This window comes from Ambystoma mexicanum, chromosome 2p (genome assembly GCF_040938575.1).
Source record: "Ambystoma mexicanum isolate Mex_15411 chromosome 2p, UKY_AmexF1_1, whole genome shotgun sequence".
NCBI classification, from domain to species: Eukaryota; Metazoa; Chordata; class Amphibia; order Caudata; family Ambystomatidae; genus Ambystoma; species Ambystoma mexicanum.
Window position 1 is genome coordinate 1,096,559,589 of NC_090923.1, and position 23,751 is coordinate 1,096,583,339.

The 23,751-nt window shown below is 44.9% G+C and overlaps 1 long non-coding RNA gene across 1 annotated transcript in view; it reads right to left on the bottom strand.

Annotated features, from left to right (window-relative positions):
- Positions 1-14,478: 14,478 nt before the first annotated feature.
- The window catches only part of LOC138566009 (uncharacterized), a 148,440-nt gene continuing 139,167 nt past the window's right edge, over positions 14,479-23,751 (bottom strand). The window contains exons 2-3 of the long non-coding RNA XR_011301777.1: positions 15,087-15,364; positions 14,479-14,702 (exon numbers count right to left, since the gene is read on the bottom strand). This is a non-coding gene — a long non-coding RNA (uncharacterized lncRNA). The remainder of the gene's footprint in view (positions 14,703-15,086; positions 15,365-23,751) is intronic.

The window sequence follows — 23,751 nt, forward strand, 5'->3', positions numbered from 1 at the left end:
AAATAAATGGTTATCACAGATGTGTTGATGATTATTGTCCAATTGCGGTTAAAGAAACTGTCGGCCGGTAAAAACTGTACCCATGACAGGTGCACATCAGTATAATAGAACTATAGAACTATGGAAAATCGAGAATGCAAAAATATATTTCAGTACCCAATTTATAATTGTATATACACAATACATATTTATGTCAACTAGCGCATCAAATTGAACATTCATCAGTCACAACGTAAATGATGTGGAATACAGCACACCTGCCATCCTTACTTGCATGAATATTATTTAAAACATTGCTTACATTGGGTCTTATGTTTCCATTCTGCCTATGTGACGATGACCAACCGCTTTGAAAGACAGATATCAGTAATAGAAACGTAACATTCCTACTAAAGCTTTCTATATAGTGAATCTTATCACTTCTTTGTGGATATTCAACATATTTTTTTTTTTTTAACTTTGTTTTTATTGACATAATACATATAAGGTAGGGTGCGCAAGCAATCCCTGCCAGTAACACATTGAGCAAACATAACTGCCTGTATTTTTTAACATTTTAGTCCCATCCCACCTCCCGCCCCGTCCCCCCCAACTTTTTCAACATAAACCCCTTCCCTCACCCCCCACCCCCCAACTTTGCAACATACCAAGTTTTGAGGTTTTTTTTTTTTTCCGCAGGTTACAGAAGCAGCAGTGAGAACTTTCGAACAGCGTTATATGCACTCGTTATACCATTTGACACCGTGGGAGCAGCGCGGCTCAGAGCGAATTGATGGACAGGCTCCAATTCTAGGGCTGGCGCTGGGGTAAGCCCGGGGGACACATATTGGGAACCAACGTTACAGTCGCATAGAGACACAGTCATCGTGGAGGAGAACTGCTGTCCATTCCTGTGCGAACTCTGAGGCTTTGTCGTTTTTCACTGCCGTGAGTTTTTCATAAGTAAATATAGCCCTTAATTTACAGAGCCATTCCTCTTTAGTTGGTGCTAAGGGGCTTTTCCACTTTTGGGCCAATGCTAGCCTCCCCGCCCTCAGCATGGCCCCGATGACCCTCGGGAATGCACCTTGTTCCGTTTCCGGCATGGGAGTACCCAGAAGGATTTCTAAGGGGAGAAGCGATGGACAGAATCCTTCTATGTCCTTGATCCAGCTGAGACGCTCCGACCAGTACACCTGAATAACCGGGCATCCCCACCACATATGGAACCAAGTGCCTTTTTGGTGACATAGCCTAGGACAGTAAGGGGATACTTCTGCGAACATTTTGGAGAGGGTGGCTGGGGGGCGATGCCAGGAGTGGAGAATCTTGAAACTATGCTCCATGGCTGCGGTGTACAGAGTACCGGTAAATATGGTTTTGAAGACTGCCCTCCATGTATGGTCGTCTAACTCCATGCCCAGCCTTTCTTCCCATATACGCTTGAAGGGTTGCCTATCCTCCAGATTAGCTATTATCAAGGTGCTGTAGAACTTGGACAGGGAGCCCTTTCGGGAGACACTTTTAGCTATTACTTCTTCAAAGGGGGTGAGGGGGCGGGCTAGTATTCAACATATTTTGACCTTCAAATTGTTAGTGTGGTGGATTCAAGGACACATAACAATGCAACCCTTTATCCAGCGTTCACAGCATGTCAGAAGGTGTTTCGTTTTTTGAAACACATGCAACAAAATTGAACAATATGAATGGCATGCTGTGCAGTGAAAAACCATGAAATATTTCAAGTATCCTACATATGAAAATCTTTTTACTTCCATTTCAACTGTATCAATGCGCCTAGTCCCAGATATTTCAAAGATGACCCTAGGTGAGGTGCAGTCAGGCCCAAATTTCCCTAAACTTCAACAGGACAATGCATGAAAAAAATAAGTGTAGGGCAGTTTTTGGGCCCAAAGTGGCCCAAAAGCAGTGAATTAATATAAAGAGATGGCACGAATGGACCGGGAACAGAGGGGGCAAGGGGTGATTTTGCACCAGACTGGATGGACTGTTGCAGCCAAGTCAACACGTGCAATGAGCAACAATAAACAGAAAAAAAAGTTTACATCACTAAAATTCCAGCATGCCTTGAATTAGTGCACTTTTGAAAGGCTTACTGGCTTCTGTGTATATCTATTCCAGCAACCATATTGATTTCTGCATTGATGCATGTGCACCTGGTTGTCCACCACATGTGGGCCTCCGCAGTAAGATGTAAATCTGCAAAGACCACTGGCGCATGTTCATAGTGCACATTGGCAAGACCTATTCCTACGCTCGTTATTTCAATGTTGGCTAACACTGTGGCACATAAAGCTTTGGTCTATTGCTATCTGCAGCCACTTAATGTGATTCCTACTTTCCAGCGAGGTTAGACTTCATTTATTTTATTTATTTATTGGTTATTTGTAAAGCGTCTATACAGAAAAAGGTGTTTCATGGCGCCACAAGACAAAAAAGGGGGGGCAGGGAAGAAAAAACAATCACGGTCCTACTAGGCCTTGTCATTGGGGTCATGCAAGAGCAGTAACAAGAAGTGCAGTGGAGAGGGAGTAGGGAGGGGGGTGTAGGTCGGGCAGAAGGGAAAATGCCAGGATGGGAGGGAGGTGCGGGGCAATAGGCGTTATACAAGTGCAGGGGGGGAGAAGGGGAAGAAGAGGGCCAATGGGGCTAGGCAAGTGCTAAGGGGGAGGCCAGGTGGGCAAGTGCCAGGGGAAGCGGGGAGTGAGGACCACATGTGAAGCGCAAGGACAGGGTTGGACTAGTCTCGGTAGGGATGCACACCCTGCAGGCTTGTCGGGGGAAAGGGGCCCGGAAGGGAAAGTGCAGGTTGTGGGCGGGCAGGAAGACAGCGTGCTGGAGTATACAGAGCGAGGAAGGCCTGGTACCCTGTGGAGCTCAGAAGGGACCAGGCCCCCAGTCAATACAACAGAGAAGGGCATTAGCAGGGCAGGGGTGGGAATGAAGTAGAAGAGAAAAGCTGGATCGTAAGAATCTTCTGCAACTTAAGGAGATCAGGCAGAAGCCTGAGAGGGGTGGGGGGGCCATTACAGAGGGATGCTCCTGCCGAAGAAAGAGATCTACCCCACACTCTCTGCTTGGAATAGCATCTGATCTGTAGAGAATTGCAGCTAGATAACCAAAGGTCTCTAAGAGGGAGGTATTTAGGAAAAGAGTCGGTTGTAGTGGGGTCCCTGGCCCCAGAAAGCCTTGTGGATGATCTGGAGGGTCTTTAACTTGATCCTCCCAGCCACCGGGAGCGGAGATGTTTTTGGGCTTGAGAGATGTGGTCCCTGGGAATGAGGCCAAGGATACATCTGGCAGTCCTATTCTGGATTAGTTGAAGGAAGTGAAGGGAGGATTTGGGCAGATTGAGGAGGAGGCTATTGCAGTAGTGCAGCTTGGAGAGGACCATAGCTCTGCAGACATTGAGTTTCTATATGTCTGCTGCTCCAGTTTTCTGTTTGGATTCTTCAACTATTACGAGTTCGTTACAAACAGGGCTCAAAATTAGGATTGCATAAGCAGGGATTACAAGCAGTGCCTGATTTTCCAGCAGTAACTGGTCACCAGGAGCTACCACTATGGAACAAGGGGCTAATTTGTACGTTACATTAGTTGGCCTGAGGGAGCCAAATGTAGCTCCTGGTAACTGTTCATTTTAAGTTCACCAGTCTCTTCTACATTTGATTTGATTTGAGTCACATACTTGGAATAATCAAACTGACATATATAGCAATTACATTGATGGTAATAAATACAGAAACGAAAGAAAAATTGAAATTTTAAGGCCTATCTAGTGACATTACTTCACAAATGGTAATTAATTAAAAATACATTATTTAACAATTATATCTCAAGTGATATACCATTCCATTTATTGTACAATGAAAACAGTTTCCAAACACTGTGCAAAAGCTTGAAACTGACTTTGTTAAACATTATGAAGAGAGCCACACATCATTTAAATGTTGAAGTCAACCTTTCAACAAGTTCAAGTTTGGGAGGCCAAGCCTCTTCTGCAATGTTCCGTGGCATAGTCTGGGCCCTGGAAACGAGATCTGGATCAATTCCATGCGCTGGCATGGCCAGCACATTCAAGGTCCGATGTTTCACAAATTCGAAATCAATCTGCTGGAAGATTGGCTTTGCCGTCCACTGTTTTCTTCTTTTGGTAAACTCCTTATTGTAACGAGGCATGCCAAAAATTCCTGCAGTTTTTGCTTGTTCCCTTCCAATGTTTTTGTTGTGTGCAAGTACAGCCAGTCTTGTTCTGGCCTTCATACCGTCTGTGCTTGTGCTTTTAGGCTTGTGCTTTAGGCACATTTTATGGAACTACTCTAAATCTCCAGTGTGGCAGAACTTGGAGAGTCCCCTATGTCTCTTGAAAGCATTTTTTTTTTGTGCACAATCTTCTCAAGTACTGTGTGAGGTGGGGAGCCTGGAACCAACCACCTTTTCTTACGCTCCTGCTCCTTGCTCAATGGCCCATGTGCACATACATGGAAATGTTTTTTTCCCCAAAAGTGTACGTTGCATCAATGGTGCATCAATGAAGATCATTTTTCTAGCAGAATATCAACAGATCCATCAAGTTTTTGCGGTCCACCAAAGATGGTTGCTGATAGACTGTGACCAGTTTAAAATGTTTTCTGTAGCCTTTTCTTTTCCAGCAGCTGTAATTATTTTCAAAATTGATTTTGCAACGTGCCATACGTCATATTGATGCTTTATGTCTGGGAACTGCTCTCGCATGGCATTGGCTATTGAAACGTGCCTGTCAGTGGCTATAAGGTCTATTTGCATTCGCCTGGATTGCAGAAGTTGAATGGATTTAATGAACCCATATTTTTCCATAGCAACAGAAGATGTGCATTCAGATACTTGCACGACGACTGAACTCACAATTATTTTGGTTTCCATGTCTTAGAAGTGGTAAGTGCAGTATTTAGCAGAAAAACCTGGACTGTCTTACTGTCCATCACCAGCGAGCCAGTGCCTGTTTCCAGCGAGAGCATTGTCCATTGACATCTGTTTGAGTGTCCATGCCTGGCTAATAGCGGGGAACAAGAAATCCTTCTGATATTTTTAGTACTGTTTTTTTTTTTTATAGGAACTCAAGCCCCCCAAAGTTAGAAAAACCTGAAATTGTACACTACGTTGATCCGCTAAACAACAAAGCAGATGAACAAAGTACATTTGCAGCAGGCACTTTTCCAAGTATGGATTGAGCAGATAATGAAAATGAGTTATGGTGGAGTACACAGCTACCCTTGATCTTCAGGTTGGTGCCTTTAATTACACGAGTAAACTTCACCACTGGCTCCCCACAAATCCTCCTACGCAATGTAAGATCACATTTAAACATTTTCATGATCTCGATCAGGCAGCACTCAAATACAATGTATTTTGGTTCCTTTAATAGCCAATCATCCTGAAATATACTGGTGTGAGGAATAGGGACTGTAAACGGACTGGAGTAACAAGCGTTACCTCTTAAAACTCCTACGGCACGTAGGGAGACAAAACTACAATTCCCAGCAGGCCATGGGAGGTTGTAGTTCAGGACAAGGACACGAGCGTATGGTCACGTGCGCGTTGCCAGCTGCAGTGATTGCGAGCAGCATAAAAGTGCAACTGTGTGTGAACCAGGTGTGGCTTATTAATTCCTGGGTGCGGTTGGTGTGAAGAGCAGGACGCGGAATGAATTACAGACGGCGAAGCTCTGCCCGTCGGTACTCGGAAGTCACAGCGAAGCTCTGCCCGTCTGACAGCTGAAGACGCAGGCGTTCGCTTGCATCGCTCAGAGCGGGCGGACCGGCGGCTGATCACGGCATGATACCTTCACTCCGAGTAGTCCCGCGGGGCCCTCGGAGCTCAGATAAGTGCTGGTGACATTGCGGGGTGGTGCTCCGTTACATAAGTACATTCACCTGCATTCTGAATCGTGGTCTGGCAATCTCTTATGGCCAGAGTTGGTTACTGCAGTTTATTTCGTTATTAATCTAAGAAGAACTCACGAAATGGTTATGTTGGCAGGATTTCTATGATGAGTGCTATTCACTCGTGTTTACCAGGTTACAGGTTCTGTGATTTGTAGCAGCCCATTCGCTTGCCTGATATTAGACTCTAGAGACATGAATCTACATGTTTGTGTTGCTAAAAGCTTGCCCTATGGACCATGTGTTTTGTACTTCACCCATGGGGAATTCCCCCTTGTCTTGTGTTCATACCGCTTGCTACTACATGTGAATGCAATATCCTCTGTGTTTGTTATTGAGTTCTGTTCACTCGTATTAAGGTGTGTATTGGTTTGTGTTACAGAGGGTTAGGTATCAGGAAACGGGTATCGGTTAGGAAGGGTTTATTCCCTGGTGCTTCCCCTTCCCTATCCAACTTAGGTTTGCCCTAACCCTTTTTCTGGTTTTCCTAATTCCCCCACCCCATCCACAACCTCTCCCTAACTCCTCTTCCCCCCATTGGCTGCCACATGGTGTCCTGTGTACTACTTCAGGCACCTGTGCCAACCACGGTGGGAGGGTCGAATTCATTCGGCTTCTGTGGTTCGGGGGAGAGTGTCGATTCCTCCATTATTATAAGTGTTTGACAATTGGTTTACGATTCCATGATGGTGGATAAGTCCTCATCACTAGGAAGACTGAAGTCCACATCAAGAGCACAATTGTCAATCAGTAGCGAAGATGCTTCAGTGTGTGATATTTCCAATTCAACCACATGTATTGGGGAAACTGGGACCATTGTTTCTTAGATAGCATTTTTTAGAGGGTGTGGATTATGTGAGCGGTTCTGCAAGCAATTATGTAACATTTTCTGTGTTGTCTGTTTCTTCTGGGTGACGTGTGCTGTAACAATGATCCTAGATTACTTTCCATTGGTCACTGCTGACCGTCAATTCAAATTCCGGCCACTGGACATCTGCATCACGACACTGAATCTTGCGAGGACCATACTGAGCCTCAAAATGTAGCTGTTCCCAAGTGACAACAGTTTGGCAAGCAACATCATTAGGTTGTGTAGTTTGAGTATTTATGCTCCTCTTCTTCCTAAGCCTCTAATGGAATAGAAAATAAATGCTTAATTTATATCACACATACAGAATATATTAATTGCAACATGAAAATGTAATATCAATGAAATAACATAACTGATTTTTTTTTAAACCGTTTTGTACCCTATTTCTGAATTTTCCTTGAAACAGTCAAATTGGATTTGCTGACCACCAAACCAAGCTAAAAAACATTATTTTCAAATTGTATAAACCTTGAAATTTGCTCTTCCACTTAAAGAATCATATATACATATATAACAAAATGTCACTATGGAAACCATTGGAGCATATTAAATATTACATCACAGTTAAAATGGGTAGCTGATATTTTACAATGCCTCATGTATACCTCTTGTCCATGTGTCTCTTCAATTTTTGACCACTTCAGTAGTACATTCCTTGTATATAACAAATTCAAAGAACGTTGATTAAGTTGTTAAACAATTTAATGTTAAAATCTTTGATCACACAAAGTACATCTTGAGAAAGTTGATTTAATGATTGTTGACCTTTGCAAAATAAGTTCAACTATGTAAAAAGATACTGTTAATCGTCTGATTAAATTTTTTTAATTAGTATTAACATAAAGTGGAACACTGTGCACATGTAACTTTTTAAAAAGACATATTTGAAAACTGTACCTGATAACCTTTAGAGATGTCACAAGGAGTTGATGTGAGATCATCCTGCAAAACATATTGATTACATTGTGGCCCCTTTAATGTATTTCGATGTTATTTTGTTTCAACAATTACATTTTTTACTAAGCAGCTAAAGTTTATAAACAAAAAAATACACCTTGCATATAGTGAAAGGGTCTATGTTCTTCAGTGACAAAATAAATGTTTTTCAAGGTTTACTTTCATTGTTGCATGTGGTTCGGCGATAAATACATCAAGGTTGTTGATGGAATGCTTTGCAATTTCCTGACAGTATTGCACATTATCAAAAGTTATCTTAAATGTAAAAAATATATTTTTAATCAATAACTATTAGTGTAAATCAATAGATTATCACTTCTCATACCTCATCCTCCAGTGCGGTTTCAGTAGAAGAACAGAACGTTGTTGAAGTTCTTGAGTCCACCTATATACCCGTAATTGTAATAATAAAGATGTAATATCAAAAGAAATTACATGTGAAAGATGGTCGATAGACAAAGAAGCCTACAGGCAGGTTTGTATCAAAAGCTAATATTATAGATAATAATCAATATGTTTTAAAATGAACTTGAACAAATACATATGTTGTATAGTCGGATCTGAAGGAATATTCTAAAAGAATAACTTGAAAGGTGAGTGAGGTTACTGTTGACTCCGAAATAGTGGTCGATGTAGCATCACGGTCCTTTAATAGATGTAACTATTCATACCATTGTTCAATAGAAAATGGACATTAGTTTTATAATTTAGACCACATCAATGTGGTTTCCTCCATTGTAACGGTCTGTAATCCCATCAGTGCGGTCTACGTAAAGACTGACATGGCGATTCTTAAAAAATGACCTATTTTTAAAGGACGCGATGTGAGTGTGTGTTTGGAAAGGCTCCCATTGCACTGAACTATTTGAGTAAGTATCTGTAGGGATACACAAAGTAATCTAAAGTTCAAAATGTACAAACCACAGTACATCGTGTCATGAAGGAAACCTGTGTAGTAAAACATCAATGGAAATATTCCCCAAGAACTGAAAAAATATGTTACCTGTTCACAGACTATTTCAATATACTGAGTGGTCATTTATAAGACATTATACAGGCACATTTAGAAAATGGTAAAATACATTTAAATATTGAGCATCCACTACTCACCTGGTCAGCGTGTGCTGAAATTGATTTGAAATTGCAATGGGAAGTAATTTGCGAAGGAGTCTGTGGTGATGCTTGTTAGTATACTGTAATTGTCCGAACATATCTTCTGAGAAGTGCATGCTGCAGACGCGGAATCGATGGGCCCTCATGTAATCCAAGACATCCTTGGCTCTGCTTTCAATTTCAGACACTGGAAATCAGCCATTTTCTTTTTAAATTGAAATCATTCATTTTATTTATTTTCTTTTTTCCATTTGTAGAGTGCCTAAGCCCTCAGGCATCAGGGCGCTGTTGCATACCAGTTACATTTGTACAGAGTTTAGGGGCAAAAACAAGATACACACGAATGTCAGTGTTTGTCAGAGGGATAGACAGTGTCTTGCAGTGGTTAGGCAAAGAGCCAGGTTTTCAAGGCTTTGTGGAATGTCCAGTAAGATTCCTGTGTTTTGAGACCTGTTGTCATGGCGTTCCATTGGTGTGCAGCAACAGAGGGAAAGCTAACTCCACCACCTTTTGCTCTTTTCATGCTTGGAGTAGTTCATTTACTGGCGTGGAGGGATCTTGCGGGCCTTTTTTATTGTGCTCTCGCGATTTTTGGCATCAAGTACTGTGGGGCTGTTTTGCTCAAGCATTTATGAGCAATTGTAAGGGGTTTAAATATAATTCTTTGTCCAATAGGAAGCCAGTGGGCTTGTTTTCTTGCGGCTGTGATATGTTCCTTCCTGTGGAGGCTGAGGGCTGCTTTCAAGGTATTGTTCTGTATTATTTGAAGCTTGTTTAAATTCCTTGTATAGGTTCCTGCAAAGAGGGCATTGTAATAGTGTAATCTGGTGCCCATTATTGCTCGGACGATGGTTAGGCAGCTCTCTGTGGTAAGGAATTGTCTTGCTGCATTGATTAGCTTGGCAGTGTATGCCGATGATGTTGCAATGGCGCTTACTTGCCTGTTAAGGGAGAGCAAGGCGTCCACATGTATGCCCAAAGTTCCGATCGATTTGGAGACTGGAATCAGGATTCCGTCTATTGTAAAGGTTGAGAAGTGTGGGCTAAGGTTCTTTTGCATTGATGGTGAACCTACTATCAAGATCTCAGTCTTGTTGTCATTGAGACATAAGTGATTGGCAGCCATCCAAACCTGGATGGTTGTGTAAACTTGTTTAGCAGGAGGGAGTCATTGTGATAGGATGCTAGCAGTGGGAGGAAGACTTGAGTGTTGTCCCTGTAGTTGGTATATGAGAGACCTAAGGGGTCAAGCAGGTCAAAAAGTGTATTCATGAAAATGTTGTATAGTGACGGTGACACTCGAGATCCCTGGGGTACCCCACGTGGGATTGGGATTGGGATGGGAGCAGCATTGGCGGTTTCAGAAAAGACTCTCATTGTTCTCTCTTCAAGAAAGGAGGCAATCCAGTTGGTGGCTTCTACTGAGACGTTGGCGGGTGATGTGAGGTGTTGGCAGAGTGTTTTATGGTTTACAAGGTCAAATGCTGCCGATAGATCTAATAGGAGTAAGAGGGCTGGTTTGTCCTCTTCTTTGAATGAGTCCATTTGTATTTTAAGGCATGGAAGAGCTGATTCTGTACCGTGACCTGGTCTGAATCCTGATTGATGCATTTCCAGGATGAGATTTGATTCTAGGTAGTCTTGTACTGATTGTAGGCAGCTCTGTCTAAGATTTTGAGAAGGAATGGTATGTGGTGATTGGGCGGTAGTTGTTGTGCAATGCAGGGTCTAACAATGTTTTTTTAGGGGAAGGACCCATGCATCTTTGAGGTTGATGGGTACAGTGTCGTGAACAAGGCATTAATATATTTGGTGATGAAGGGGACGAGGTCAGGGGTGCAGTCTTTGAGGATGGTGGCTGGGCAGATGTTTCCTAAGCATGTGGAGGGTTTGAGATTTTTATTGATGTTGGTAGTTTAATTTTTTGAAATTGATCTGAAATGGAAGGGGGGATTTGGCTGGGGCTTTGGGATGACCCAGGTAAGTTTGACAACATTTTGAGGCATTTTTTTTCTGTAGGACGACAATTTTGTTTCTCATTGTATCTTGGATGTTAGTACACCAAGATTGTCTTTGAGGATAGAGGAGGGTGGTGTTGTGGAAGATTCAAGCTCTTTTAGTCTTTTTAAATAACTCCTTTGAGTTTGTATTTGCTATCCTGGCACTGTATGTTTTGGCTTTGGCCTTGATTGCTTGCTTGTATTCTTTTGCCAGGTTAATAAAGGGTAGTTTTGAGGCAACCAAGGGGTTTTTCCTCCACAGGGCTTTGCTGGCCTCTTCTTGGATCGCAGTGCTAAAAGGGACTCATTGAACCAAGAATTGTGGTGGTCTTTGGACTTTCTAGGGATGAGTGGTTCTATGGTGTCGATAGTGAGGGTACGTGAGTATAGATCTGGAAATTTGTGAGGGTCAGCTGTGTTGATGTTTTCCCTGGACAACGGTAGTAGGAAGGGAGATAGTGAGTCTCTAGTGATCTCCTTGGTGCTGCGGACACAGGTGGGAGTTAGGGGGAGGGTAGATGAAGGATGTGGTGTAGTCGTGGGGAGATGGTGATCCAACCCGGGGGCGTGTTCGTTGGAGGTGATGGTTATCTGGTTGTTGAGGTCAGCTAACCAGTCCAGGGTTCTTCCTTTGGAGTGGGTAGTAGAGACCCTGTGTTGAAACCCTAGGTTTACGAGGGCGTTGGCGATACTAGTGGCTTTGTTATCGGAAGCGTCTTGGAGGCCTAGATTTAGGTAGGAGTATGACTCCTGAGGTGGGTTTGATATTCTCACAGAGAAGATGACTGAGGTCCTCTTCAAAGTTGGCCACTGTACTAGGTTAGCGAAAGATGACATGTAGGGTAATGGTGTCTGATGGTGCTGTGAGCATTTTTGCGGTGAGACATTCATAGTTTCCTTTTGATGCCACATTGGTGAGTCTGATAGCGAGGCTATCTCTGTGGATAAGAGCGACTCCACCTCCACGTGCATTTATTCTGTCACATCTAATGATTGTGTAGCCTTCTGGTATCGCAAGGAATAGTGCCGGACCTGAACCTTCATGGAGCCAGGTTTCTGTAATGGCAAGGAAGTTGAGCTCCCGATTGGATATTAAGTCGTAGATGTCAATAGCATGCACTGGTAGGGATCTAGCTTTGATGAGGGCTGCATGTAGAAGAGTGTGGTCTGGTTCGGATGGATCAGGGTTGTTGTGTGCGTGAAGACTGCAAAGCAGGGAGAGTTCCCAGTGGTCAAGTTGGTTAGATGGTGCGTCTCCGGGGATGGATTGGTAGTTAGGCTACTTTTATTCAGCTGATTGAGGTAGAGGCTGGTTGGGACATGGGGAGGAGGCTGGCTGATTTTGTGGGTGGTTGTGTTGACTATGGGACGTTGTGAGGGATATTCATTGTAGGACTCTTGTGTGGGTGCATTCACCCAGAAGCTCATTTCGTTTCGCCGTCTGCGCAGGGATGTGTGAGGGGGTGATTGATGTGGTTCTGCAGCAGAGTCTGTGATTTCTTCCCATAAGGAGAGGCTGAGCGAGGGGGATAACAGTATTATTGTGAGCTGTAATCTGGGGGGAGGGCAGGTTGCTGCTATGAGGCTTTAGTACTGGTTTGCGCATGTTGGGCTGTGTTTTTAGGGTGGTTTGATGATGGCCCTTTGTGGGGTATAATTGTGTAGGCGTGTTGCGGCAGTGCCCTTATTATCCTTCTGCGAGTATAGTAGGGCTTGGGGGATGGCAACCCGGCGTGGAAGTAATGAATACGGGGTAATCTCTGTGCTACTGTTGGTGCATTGCGGAATAAGATGGTGTAAGGTCTTGTGGATGCGAGACCTGCTGGGCGTAGGCATCTTAAGTGAGAGTGTAATATGCAACGGGAGAGGGGGCAGAAGTGTATTAGTTCTGCGGTACTGAGTGCATTGTAGTCGGGAGGGCCGGTTTGTTGAGCATTGGGTCAAGCGGTGTGAGGATCAGCTTAAGGTAAGGGCGGGTCTGCCTTGGAGGATGTGGGCTTGGTGGGAGGGTCAAATGGCTTTACTGGGTTAGCGGTTACAGTTTGGGGTGGGTACCGCTTCGCATTAAACAGTGTGAAGCCGGTTAAGTAAGGAGGGGGGCAGATGCTGTCCTGGTGGCAAAGGCAACACGCAAGTTTTTTGAATGACTAAATTGGCTAACGAAGCACCGGCAGTACATGGAAGTACAACTGGCTTACCTGCATAGGAGAACTTTATCTGTGTTGTGAGGAACCGTGTATCCTCAGTCCGCATCAGCCAGCAGCAGAGAGCTCCAGCTGCCTTTCTCTTTGGAAATACATGCAAGACTATACTCTGACTTTTAGCATGACTGTTATTACTGCAACCCAAAACGATACAACAAGGCATTGTGTATTGTCACTATCATCTGTTAAAGAAATATAAATATTACTATTAAAGTATCACACTGAGTAAATCAAATATATTCCTTTGATAATAAAAAAAAAGTTTACTTCATAAATGGTACCTAAAGCAAATATGCATTGAAAACATGCACTATGAAAGATTACAGTTGGAAACAAGTTATGTGCTAATTCCAGAGATAAAAATGCATAGGACGGTTGATAATAGTGTAGACATTTTGACTAAAATAAAATGTGAATAGGGTGTACATGTAGTATAAAGCAATAGAAAATGGCCTAGCAGAGAACGTTGACACTACAGAAAACAATAGTACAAGTTGACTAACGGTTAGTTAGAAGAACAGATAAGCCGACTCTGCAAGCAAGGTAAAAGTGGAGAGGTGGCGATATCCATTGTCGATCGCGCAGATGGTTTCTTGTCAACTCCCACAGTATTTATAAAGGATTACAGAAGTGGTTGTGATGTGAATGTCTGACATATTCATTCACACCCACTAGGACTCTATGACAATGTTTGACCTTCTCAATCCCACAAGTGCAGCCTCCTTGCGAGTGTGCGCCCACAGGTGCGTACTGTCATTGATAGTAGAGGGGGATGGATGTGAATGAGGCAAGCACAATAGGCCTGGAAGACAGTCAAAGGACACAGACATTTTGATTGTAGGGCAGGGGTCTTCAAAGGGGAGTCTGGAGACACCAAGTTTGGGTGGCATGTGGATAAGGGTCTCCATGTGCAATACCCTTTGTGGTGTACATGGTATTCGGCACCTTTAGCATTCCCATCCTCCTAGCCCCCTTCTGAGCGCATGCCCACACGTGTGAATTGTCATTGATGATCGAGGGGGATGGATGTGGATGAGGCGAGCACAATAGGCCCAGAACACAGTTAAAGTACACAGGCATATGTTGATTGCAGGAACGGGGTCTTCAACGGTGAGTCTCGAGACACTGGTTCTGGGGTGGCCATGTGGATAAGGGTCCCACTGCAAAAGAAACTGTTGTGGTGTACATGGTATTCAGCACCTTGAGCGTGCCCATCCTCTCAGTCCCCTTGCAAGCGCACGCCCAAAGGTGCCAACAGCCATTGATAGCAGAGGGGGGATGGATGTGGATGAAGGGAGCACAATAGGCCAGTAAACCTTGAAGCACACCAATCTTTTACAATACTCTTAGATGTTTGGACATGTTGTGGACTTAATAAAATATCTAACAACTGTTCAGATTAACTCATTTTGTATTTTTTTATTTTGTTTGTTAAAGTGGACGGCAATGACACTACAAATTATGCTGCTGCGGTCGAGTTACTGTCGGTATAAATCCACGGTATTGTCTGTGATCACTGGGGAATTCATCACAAATGACTTGAACCCCACAGGTAGGTATTACTCGTTGAACGCAAAATCCCAGTCTTCCATGAATCCACCATGCAAAGGCACGATATGCCACCAGTCTGTACCACCTGTGAAAGAGATACAGAAATAGTGTACTTGAATAAACCCAATAATTGCATTTTATTGTTTGCACTACCTTGTAAGGCATTCTTATGCTTTAAAAAAGTACCTTTCAGTGCGAAGTACTGTCACTACTTGTGATTTCAAATTAGGGATCAATTTGAAATGTGAACACACATTTTAGCAAGAACAGTTTGGGAGATACTTCCAGGTGAAAGAAACTTAATTATTCGGACGATAAATCTAAAGAGGAACACTTTGTTTTCAGATTAGAATGAGTAATTTATTCAATTTACAAAAACATTATTTCGTCAGTGATTGATGTAGGAGAACAACCTATTATGTTAGCCGTCTCAGTCGTCAAACACACAACATGTATAGAGTGAACTTACTCTGTACTTTGATTATGAGGGCAAACTGTAGCTTGAAGTGTGTGTGCATAAGGACCGTAGCTTGAAGTGTGTTTCTCACCAAAGTAGGCATAAGCATAACAACAATGGCAGGTACACCAGGTGGAAACGTGTTCCATGCGACTGGGTTCCGGCTCCAGTGATTGATCCTCATGATTTACATTTGATTCCACATTGTCTCGAGTTTTTTTCTCTTTCAAGGATTTCCTCTTCAGAATATTCAGGCTCGTATAGGTAAGGTTGGATTGTTGCCATAGTTCCTTAATAGGGAAGAAGCACAGAATCAACAGTGAGGTAAATAAAAATGTTTTTGTTTGTATACATAAAAAGAAAGAGGTTTCTCATTAACATTGAATGTTAAAGAAATTCAAGGGAAGAAACAGCCATATTACAAAAACACATTGTGACAATACATAGGCTCAAAAACTATAAAAGTTTGCAAGGAACCATATTTAAATATGGTTTGGTAAAGACATTTGTCCATAACATAAGAAATGAAAAGCAACTACTGCGTTAATTCATTTTAGGCAGCATAAGTACCGGTTCTCAGTGTGCCGTACTTGGCAGATTGCTGAACAGAGCAGAAACAAGTAAGGGAAGCTTGAAATGAAATACACTGATGTAAAGGGAAAATAAACTACAATGTTGTGTGATCAGAAAGGGTTTGTTTACATTTGTCGAGGAACGATGAGTCTTGGCATTTCCATGGAGACATGTCAATAGATTGCGCACACTGGACGTTGGCATGAGAGGTGCATTGGCGTTGTGAAATGGGGCATGAGCATCTAGTGATGTCGGCGATAGGGAGTGGGTGATATGAATTAGTGCTGTGAGGGCACTTGAACTAGGGCGATGGATCAACGGTTAAGATGAGCACAAGATGGCAGTACTGGAACCGTCGTTTTTGCATGTGTGAAAGTGAGAAAAACCAAGCCAATAACATTTCTGACTGAACTACCCCTTTAACTTTGAAATAACCTTTTCTAAAGCCTCCTGAAATTGGGTTGTAATTGGGGGGAAAACATTTCAGGATCAGGTGACATAAACACTCCCTCGCTGTCCGAACCGCTAGGGATCTCACTGGTTATGGGAGAGGATCTCTAGACCTGTTGCTGGTTGTCTCATATGAGGGGAGATTGTTTCTTTGTGCCAAATAGAGAGTTTGATTTCACACTGACCTATAGGAAGTAATCCGTCTGACTCTGTATCAGGCCTTTTGTGTCAAAGACTTGTGTATTAAGGTAGCAACTCTTGGGATGATGATGGAGGCGTCCCTTGGCGATGAGGCTCAGGTGAATTACTTTCATAAAAATAACGCTTACTACCTCTATCCTGAGAGCCATCCGTCCTCTCCTCAGTGAGAAGAACACTGCCACCATTGCCAGAGCCATTATTCTGTCCCGTTTGGACTACGGCAACTCACTTATGTTGGGGGCCACTAAGAAAAGTGTCGAGAGATGTCAGATAATGGAGAACAACATGGTACGCGTTATTAAAGCGATCAATAAGAGATCACGTATCCGAGGGAAGGAGAGCATTACATTGGCTCAGGATTGAGGATTGGATTCTCTTCAAATCCATGGCGCTGGTACACAGATGTCTGTATGGGGTGGCACCTGTGTACCTTAAGAATAGGTTCACAAGATACACACCCAACCGGTCATTCAGGTCAGAGGCCCATGGCAGGTTACACGTGCCCTCGTTTAGCTAAGTGACGGGAGCTGGGAGAGCTTTTCCAGTCCGTGCTGCACAGCAGTGGAACAAGCTGTCACCAGATTTTCGCCTAGAACTGAATTACAGAACTTTCTGGAAGCTCCTCAAGACACACCTCTTTAAGTAAACACAAGCTAGAACTAAAAGGCCATGAATATTCCTGTCTAAGTACGTCTTGTTTTCTTGTTTCATGTTACTGCGCTCTGATGCCAGCAGGCTTTCGATGGATTATAAATACATAAATGAAATAAATAAAATCGGGTCACAAATATACCACTTCTGACACCACTTGTGGTAGGTCAGAATCGAGACTCGGACAATGAGGCATCAATCATTCAAAATGTTTATTCTCTTCTGTCAGGTCCAATGTAATCTTATCCTAAGTCGATCTGCTCAAACCCTGTCTCTGTCCAAAATCCTACTCTAACCTACTACTGTCCCTACTTCGCATAAGAAAAACAAATCAAACAAAAAAACAATAGCAGAAAGCCTTTGTGGAACTATCCGCTCAATGGGCCGGCTGCTGACACCTTACTCCAACCTCACCCCTATCAGTAAAGTCCTTTGCCCATAGTTCCAGTTCATGAAAGAGTTTTTGGGGTGCTGGGATATTCTCCATATGTTCTAGCCCAGGTTTCGCTGTGTTTTGCCCCACCCTGAGATTCTTTAAGTCTTCTTACTTTTCCCCTTCTGGGGTTCTCTCGGTCTATCCCCCACTCAGGTGCCCTTCTTGTCTCTAACACACTCCCCACTGTGGGGAGTTTGCTCCCTCTCTCCTCTCTGGGGTTCTTCTCTTTTTTTCGCACTGTCCACTCTGGGGTGTTCATTCTCTCGCCCCACTCTGGGGTTCTTCCACACTCCCCACTCTGGGGGTATTCGCTCTCTCTCACCATGCTGGGTTCTTCTCTTTTTGCACTCCCAACTCTGGGGTGTTCACTCTCTCCCTCCCTACTCTGGGGTTCTTCTCTTTCGCCCTCCCGACTCTGGGGTGCTTCTCTTTTCACACTCTCCACTCTGGGATATTTGCTGCCTTTCCCCACTCTGGGGTCCTTCTCTTTCACACTCCCCACTCTGGGGTATTTGCTATTTCTTCCCACTCTGGGGCTCTTCTCCTTTGCACCCACCCTTATGGGGTGTCCGGTATCTCTACCCACCCTGGGCCACTCTCTTTTCCACCCTGCCCTCTGGGGGTTTTGCTCTTTCTCCCCATTCTGGGGCTTTCTTCCGTGCAATCCCCTATCTCGGATGTGGTCTCTCTCGCTCTCTCTCCCAAATTAGGGGTCCGTTCTCTCCACTCTGTTACCTGCCTCCCTTTCGGCTAGAGCCACCACGTACCTGTTTCCCTTGTGTGTTGTGTGGTGCTCCACAGGAGGGGCATTGTCTAGATGCTTTTCTGCGGTTTGCATAGACTCTGACGTGCCTTATATGGCGGACTTATGTCTGGTTGTTTGAGCCTCTCCCTTCCTCGTTCTTCCAGCCGATCAGGCTGGGTGGAGTCGCTCACCTAACCTTTCTTCTAGGCTGCGTATCGGCCCCCCTGACTCGCTCGTGCATCTTCTTAGGGAAGGAGGAGTTGATTACATGACCGTTCAGCTGTGCTCTGCGTCAGCCTTCCTAGGCCTACCGCCAGTCTTCCTCTGCACTCTGGTGCATGTCCTCTGCTGGGACACCGACACCGGCATTCTCAGTCTCTTGCTGGCCACACCCCCTTCTTCCTGTTTGGCCTTGTTAAGTTCTGCAGTGCCTGCTGAGACTCCACTTCGTTTGGTTGCCCATGGGACGCTCCTCCTGATTCACTTGTCTCTGCTCAGTCACTATAGAAGATTGGGCAGACGTTAGGTCTGAAACCAGGTCAGCCATTACAAAATAGTGTGTAGGGTTATACTAAATCATATTCCTTAGATACCCAAGATAGGTGTTAGTAACGAGCTGGGGGTAGATCCATGTCTTCGGCTGGGGCTTCCCTCTGGAACAGCCTCCCTGCCACTCTAAAACTTGAGGAAAACCATCTCCGGTTCCGGAAGCACCTCAAGACCTTCCTCTTTTCTTCTGCCTTCGCTCCCCCTGTCCCCTGCTGATCTGTTCTCTCTTGGCACCGTGCACCTGGCCACCCTCTGTCCTCCAGGCCCAGGTACCTGCTCATCCTGCCACCCTCCCGCACTGCCTCTGGGCCATCCCTTGCACTGGGGTCTGCATCTGTACCCATGCAGCCCCCCCTTTTTCTTCCTGCACTTAACAGACCTACCGTGTCTGCTGCCTTAAACCGAGCACTTGCAAATTGCTGGCTGCACTACCACTGTTTGTTGCCTTTATTATTTATTTATTATTATTTATCTGTTTCTCCTGTGCTTTGCACTTTCCACTTCTCCCCCCTTCCATGCACTTTTCCCCTCCCACTCTCCCATGCACTTGCGCGTTCTCAATGTCACTGGGCCTAGTAAGATCGCTGTTTTGTTCTCCCCTCTTCCCCTCTCTTGCCTGTTGCGCTCTGACACACTTGTATACGAGCGCAATAGAAGAACAAGTTACTTCTTACCTGGTAACGTTCTTTCGATGGGATGTTCCTCCGACGTATTCCTTATCTATGATAATTGTATCTGCAGCTTGCTGGCCTCGGAAAACTTTTTTCCCAGTAGAGGGCGCTGCACGTAGACGTCGGTCGAGTAGGTGTTCCTCGACAGCCACCGTATCGACGCCGACGTCATCATGTCCATAAATAGCCACGCGCAGCGTCCGTTGCTCAGTTCCGTTTTGTAGAGTAAGATAGTCTTTGCATGAATTGGTTATTAGCCTTGAAGGAGCGTAAGCTGCAACCACAAGGGAAATGTTACTGCGGGGATGGATGGGAGGGGCGATAAGGAATACGTCGGAGGAACATCCCATCGAAAGAACGTTACCAGGTAAGAAGTAACTTGTTCTTCGAAGGGATTGTGTCCTCCGACGTATTCCTTATCTATGATAGACTCCCAAAGCAGTGGTATGTGATTGGAGGCGGGAGTAAGAGATGCCATGTTACCCTTTAATAATGGGCAGAGTGTAACACAGCTTTGCCAAATCTAGTCTCTTGACTAGAGGAGGAATCCAGGCTATAGAATTTGGTAAAGGTATGTGCGGACGACCATGTGGCAGCCGCACATATGTCTCTAATTGGTACCCCTCTTTGGAGAGCTGAAGAGGCTGCGATACCCCTGGTCGAATGAGCCCTTAGATTTTGAGGGGGCTCTCTCCCTGCCAATTTGTAACATTCCAGAATGGCCAAAATAATCCATCTGGAAATGGTTTGTTTCGTTATTGGTAATCCCAGCTTTTGTCCTGCGTAACCTACGAAGAGTTGGTCTGCTTGCCTAATCTTAGCAAGTCTGCTGATATAAAAACTCAAGGCTCGCTTAGGGTCCAGCCTGTGTAGTCTATCTTCCTCTTTCCCTGGATGGGGAGGAGGATAGAATGAAGGTAAAGTAATCTTCTGAGTGATGTGGAATTCAGAAACTACCTTTGGGAGGAAGTTAGGCTTCACCTGTAGAACAACTTTGTCCTTATGAACAATTGTATGAGGAGGTTTACAAGATAGGGCTTGTAACTCGCTAACCCTTCTAGCAGATGTTAATGCTATTAATAAGACAGTTTTGAGGGTGAGAAACTTCAATGAACAAGAGTGGAGTGGTTCATATGGAGCACCCTTTAGGAAGTTTAGAACTAAATTTAAGTCCCATAAGGGAACTTGGAATGGTCTTGGAGGATAAACATTAGTTAATCCTTTCAGGTATTGTATTACTAATGGAATTTTGAAATATGATGGCTCCTCTGCAGTGCGCTTGAAGATTGACAGCGCTGCGAGATAGCCCTTAATAGTGCCAACTTGAAGGCCTGAATTTGCCAAGTAAAGTAAAAAGGATAACACCGCAGGTGTACCACATGAAAAGGGTTTGATATTCTTTTCTCTGCACCAGCGGCAAAATGTATTCCAACGGCAGCGGTATAGAGTCTTAGTTGCTGGCCTTCTGGCCAAAAGCAACACCTCCATGACATCATCTGGAAGGTCCCAATCCTTGTACCTCAACCTTTCAGAAACCAAGCGTGAAGGTTGAGGGTCTTGATGGCTGGATGGAGAACCTGACCTCCCTTCTGCGAGAGAAGATCTTCTCTGTATGGAAGACGAATTGGAGGGCAGATGGACATGTCCAGAAGGTCCGGGTACCACATTCTCCTGGCCCAATGCGGGGCAATTAGGATCATGGTCTTCCGAAACCTTCTCAACCTCCTGATCATTTGAGGAATGACAGGGACCGGAGGAAACGCGTACAGAAGTGGGAACTCCCAGTCCACTACGAACGCGTCTCCTAGAGCTCCTCTCAGGGGAAATTCCCTTGAGCAAAACCGGTCACACTTCCTGTTGATACTGGTGGCGAACAGATCCACTTGAGGGGTTCCCCAAAGGGCGAAGATCTCTTGAAGGACTTCCTGAGCTATCTCCCACTCGTGGGAGACTGTGTTCTGCCTGCTCAGAGCGTCCGCTGTCAAGTTCTTCTCTCCGGCTAAGTGAATTGCCGATAAAGAGATTCCTTCCTGAATTGCCCAAAACCAGAGCTGCATCGCCTCTCTGCACAGTGGTAGTGATCCTACGCATCCTCTTTTGTTGAGGTAGTGCATGGCCACCGTATTATCCGTCATTATCAGGACATTTCTTCTCCGTACAGATGGCAGAAAAGCCTTCAGTGCCAGTCTGATGGCTCTCAGCTCCAACAGGTTGATATGTAGTCTGGACTCCGATGGAGACCAACGACCGCTAATGGTCAAGTCGTTGACATGGGCTCCCCATCCCGTGAGTGAGGCATCCGTGACTACTGTTCTCTCCGACCATGGTTGCCAAAACAGTTCTCCTTTCAAAATGTTTTCCCGACAGGCCCACCACTGAAGGTCTCGAGCCACTCTGACCGGGATCTGAAGGAGATCTGTCATTCTTCCTGAGAACTGTGACCACTGAGTTCTTAGTGCCCACTGAAGAGATCTCATCCTCAGGCGAGCCTCTGGCACAAGGAATATGCAGGATGCCATGAGGCCTAGCAACCTCAAAAAGTCATAGGCTGGGAGACGTTGGGCATTTTGAAATCTGGTGACCATCTGCAGAATATCTTGAGCCCTCACCTCTGGTGGCGAGGCTTTTCCCAGGGAAGTGTCCAGGACTGCTCCAATGAACTGGAGTCTCTGTGATGGTATCATCTGTGACTTCTTTAAATTGAGGGAGAAGCCCAGCTTGTGAAGGAAGTGGCAGACATAATCTAGTTGGATCTGAACTTGTTCCGAAGATACCGCTCTGATCAACCAGTCGTCCAGGTAGGGGTAGACGTGAATCCCTTCCCTCCTTAGACTTGCAGCCACAACCGACATTAGCTTGGTAAAGACCCTCGGGCGGAGATCAGCCCAAATGGCAGAACTCGAAATTGATAATGAGTTGCCAATTGCGAACCTCAGGTATTTCCTGTGCTTGAGATGAATTGGCACATGGAAATAAGCATCCTGAAGGTCCAGAGATACCAGCCAGTCCTGAAGCTGGAAGGCCTGAAGGATCTGAGAAAGAGTTACCATCTTCAACTTGTCCTTCCTGAGGAACTTGTTCAATTCTTGTAAGTCCAAGATGGGTCTCAGTCCTCCGTCCTTATTCGGTACCATGAAGTAGGGGGAGTACCAACCCTTGTTCCTTTCCGCTACAAGTACCGGTTCTATGGCACCTTTCTCTAGCAGGTCTAGAATGTCCTGCAGGAGGAGCGGATCTGGACTTCAAAGAGTTGTTCCCCGGTGGATGGCTCTGAGGGGTGCGTAGGAAAGGCAGGCAGTAACTTTGGGCCACTGACTCCAGAGCCCAAGCACCTGACGTAATAGCCTGCCATTCCGTCAGATGGTGAGTTAACCTGCCCCCTACAGGTGTTTTGTGAGGGGAGACCTCAGAGCGGTTTGGGAGCGGCTGATGCAAATGCTGAAGGTAAAGCGGCTCCTGCTGATGCGGCTTTCTTTCCTCTACCCCGTCCACCACGGGTACATTTTCCTTGGCCTCTTTGAGCCGGCCGTCCTCTGCCTCTTCCGTATGTGGAATAATAGCGAAAGGACCTTCCTCTCCAAGAGGATCCTGAGGGACGAAAAGTAGTCTGACGGACTGCAGCTCCTAATGATTTTGCTGCTGCTTTGGATGTTTGCAGTTTTTCCAGACTGTCATCCGCCTTTTTACCGAAAAGGGAAGAGCCGTCAAAGGGCATATTCAAAAGTCTGGCCTGTACGTCTGAAGCAAAGCCAGACTTTCGTAACCACGCATGCCTGCGAATTATGGTACTTGCCGCCATGGCCCTGCTGATACTGTCATCAGAATCAATGCCAGTTTGAAGGGACTCGCACATTGCATCTTTACCATCTCTGATGATATTTAAAAATGCGTCCCTTTCTTCTCCTTCCTGGAGGCAGTCAGCCGCTGATGAAGCACACTCCCAAAGAGTGTGGCTGAACCTAGCGAGCGTACAAGTAGCATGAATAGATTTCAATGCCATTCTACAAGCAGAAAAGACTTTCTTAGCCATTGCATCATATTTTTTGTCATCCCTGTCCTGTGGAGCAGTGGGGTATGCAGATGTACTGCCTGATGAAGTTGCTGCTTGGACCACCAGACTCTCTGGAGTAGGGTGCTTCGATAGGTATTCAGGGTCAGCAGCAGATACCCTATATTTTGTTGACAACTTCTTATTAACTGCAGGGACAACTTCAGGAGTTTCCCAGTTAGTTAAAATCTTTCTTTGTAAAGCAGAATGAAAGGGAACCACAGGATCCTCCTGTGGACCTTTATCCAGAATATCTGTAAGGTCATCCTGTTGAAAAACAGGTGAAGCCGCAGACCAACCCATGAACTCCATAATTCTTGACATTAGGGTTCTATAAGGGGTTTCAGCATGTT